Below are 3,818 nucleotides of genomic sequence, written 5' to 3'. Positions count from 1 at the left end.
CAACCCGTTATTAGATTCAAAAGTGCAAGCAATTTTCTACAAGTTTATTTGTTGGTGTAATTTAATGATTGCGATAAGAAGTTGAAAGGGCAAAAAACCTCCAAGTCCATGTCACAAGGGCAAGAAAGTTTGTTCATTACAATTTACTATGGATTTACTTCATCTTTTCTATTTTATGGCTGAATGGATCTTCGTCAAACAATGTTTCTCCACTTTAATAAAAACTAACATTTCCAATAAAATTGTACTTTTACTATAATTTAAAAAAAAATCTTGTCATCGATAAAAAATTATTACTATAAAAAAAGGAAGTAAATCTCCTTTTATAACCTTAACTAATATTTTATCAAGTCAAAATCAGAGATCATAAAACTGTATTTAATGTACACTTCTTGTTATTTCAATAGATTTGGCTTGTTCCTTGGACTTCTTTGAAATTAAGTTTTTATATCATTATTTGATCATTCCTAGTAATAATGAATAGAGATGATTATATGAAATTTAATTTCTGATTCCTTTAGAAAAACAATATATATATAATTATTTATCATAATTACAAACATATATTATATAAATTTTATTTTTCTATATATTGTATATATTTTTTATATGATTTCTGTTATTTTAGTTTTTCATTTTTAACGCATTTTCGTTAAATCTGATTTCTTATTTTTATTCCTTTAAAAAAAAAAAGTAAATAAATTACCAGCACTTGCATTTATAAATTTATGTGAGTAGTTTCCTGAAAAGAGCATAGATTGACAAGTGTGTAAACTTTAAATAAATGTTTATCTTTAAGGACTCTGTTTTTCACCAAAATTTACAAAAGGATCTCGTTTCTTCAAATATCTTATTTGCTCCATTTTCAAACATTAAAAGAGTTAGTACTAATGAAGTCATATTAAACTGTGGAGATATTTTATAAAAATTAAATTCTTGTACTCTTTAATATTTTTCATCTGATCTCACTTAGACTGGTTATTAAATCAAAACCATTTTTGTATTCACATTTAAATGGAATTTCAAAAGAAAATTTGTACCTTTGCAGTCGAGAAATAAGATTATAAATTTATTTCCTTAACCTTATGTTACTTTTGTGTGTGTGTGTGTGTTTGTGATTTGTCTTAACGTTTGTAGCTAAGTAAACCCTATTGAAATAGGATTATAAAAAATATATATTTTTTTTAGTTAATTTGTGGGGGAGGGGAGTAAGGTTGGCCGTGGGGCAAGGCCCATGGCTACTAACTCCAAGGACCAGAGTTCAAATCCTGCTAGGCAGAAAATTGTTTTCTGCTACACTGTAGCCATGAGTCAACTCTTCTGGGTTCTGGAGCCATCTTCGGTAAACCCAGCCTCCTTAATTGGGTAAAAATCAGGCGGTCGAGCATGATCCTGACCAAATCACCTCCTTGCAGAACCGTTCGTCTAATAATAGTACTCCCTTACAAAGTGTGACCCTTCATGGGTTGTAGTGGTACAGATTTAATTTTTAATTTTAGTTAATTTGTGAATTTCCGTTATTATCTAATTAAAATAATAAATTTCCCCTATTTTGAATTTTAATGTGTGCGTAATCAGTTGAATACTTCAATACTTTTACGCTCGAATTAGACAAACAATTTATCAGCTACTTTTTATAGGAGTATTGTAAAAAAAAAAAATCAATTGAAACTACTTTCAAGTAATTTGTAAGAAAAAATTGAACTCAAGTATATTGGAAATACTTTTCTCTATATTTCTGAAATACTCTTAAATAATATTATGTCACAGAAATACTTTAAAATATAAGATGCAACATGCAAAATATTATTTTGATGAGAAGATAGTTGACCGTGGATAATACATATGAAGAGTAGATAGTTGGGGTGTTGTCAGAGAATAACACAAATAAGTTTAAAAAAATTATTTTATAGTAGCAATCTATTGGCCAGAAAATCAGAGATAAAGACTAACAACAAGAAAATCATTGAATAAAAAATAAATAAATACAGAATGATTAAAGTAATTAATTGTATAGAATGAAAATAATTAAAAATAAAGTAATGAAAGTAGTGGAAAATAAAATGTATAAATAGGTAATTAAATATGTAAAAATAACATAGTTAAGGAAATAAAAATATAATGCAAAGAAGTATGAATATTTAATAAACAAACAAAGTTATTTAGTTATGTTCACCATATATTATCATTGTTTTCAATTTTTTTTTTCTATTCACTTCTTTTGTTAAACTTAACTTCATATTTTACTTCTTTATCTAATATGGTTACATTTTTCATTTGTTACAGATTTTTTCTTTCCATAATTTTAATTTTTAAATTATTAATAAACTAAAATATTAATATTTATTTGCATTATATAACTTAAATTTTTATTTTATTTCCTTAATTATGTTATTTTACCTACTTATTCAATTACCTGTAATATATACATTTTATTTTCCACTTCTTTCATCACTTTAATTTTATTAATTCCATTCTGTACAATTATTTACTTTATGTCATTCTGTTTATATTTTCTGTATTCATTGGTTGTTATCTTGTTCTGTTCTTAGCCCTGATAAAGGCTAGAAATTCTTGCCGAAACGTTGGCACAATTAAATAAGTTATATCAACTTATTTGTGTTTTATCTTGACCGCACCCCCAACCATCTTCTCCTCATATAAGTCATCCACGGTCAACTATCTCTCATAATTATAAATGAGGAAATTCTGTCCGAAACATTTAAACTTATTTTTGTTATTTTCTGACGGCACCCCCAACCATCTCCTCATATATAAAAATATTATTTTGTTTTTTACTACTCAAATACTTCACAAAAACTTTAAAAATTATTTTTGAATATTTTTTATTTATTTGCTTAATATATATGATATTTTTTGCATTGTGTTTGTTAAAATAATAATAATATTGTATTGTCTCCAAAAATATTAGGTACAAGAATTGTATTATGAAATACTGCCCAACCCTGGTTTACACAATACGAACTTATTATTACTTTTATTTACTTCAATAGATCCTAATATAATAATTATTTAAATAAATGAATTTAAATTTTATCTATTTTAGTCTAAAAAATATTTTATTCTCTTTATAAGTTCAATGTTTATGATAAATTTTAACAAATAGGTGACTAAGATAAAGAATTTTTATGTGAAAATTGACTAATTAGAGTAATTGTTGAATTGACCTGGGCAGAAAAGCCTGCATGAAGTCGTGTTTTTAAAATTATTTAGTTATAAAATTGTATTAAGATTGACCCTGAGGATGGCCGAAACGTCGGTTTTATAAAGATAATAAAATGTATAAAATTTAAATTTATTCGTTTAAACATATTAACGAGTCTCAAGAAAGTGTTTAGGACTATAAATATAATAATTCTTTACAATTTTAAACTTATTAGATGACATTTAATTTTAATTCTATAAAATATTATTGTAGAAAGTTTTTATAAATAGTTGACTGTGATAACGAATTTTAATTTTAATTGTATTAAGGTTGTCCCTCAGGATAGCAGAATTGGCCAAAACTTCGTACTTATAAAGACAATAAAATGTAAATTTATTTATTTAAACAACATTAACCAGTCTTTAGAAAGTGTTTTTTGTTTTGTGTGGTGTTTAAGATTATAAATATAATAATTCTTTACAATTTTATACTTATTATATGACATTTAATTTTAATTCTATCAAATATTGTGATAAGTTTTAACAAATAGGTGACTGGGATAAAGAATTTTTATTTTTATGTGAAAATTGACTAGATTAATTGTTGAATTGACCTGGGCAGAATAGCCTGTATGAAGTTGTGTTTTTAAAAA

The sequence above is a fragment of the Halyomorpha halys genome, unplaced genomic scaffold (assembly GCF_000696795.3).
Source record: "Halyomorpha halys isolate HHAL.00 unplaced genomic scaffold, Hhal_1.1 Scaffold171.1, whole genome shotgun sequence".
NCBI classification, from domain to species: domain Eukaryota; kingdom Metazoa; phylum Arthropoda; class Insecta; order Hemiptera; family Pentatomidae; genus Halyomorpha; species Halyomorpha halys.
The sequence above is the reverse complement of the archived record's forward strand: the minus strand, read 5'-3'. Positions refer to the sequence as shown.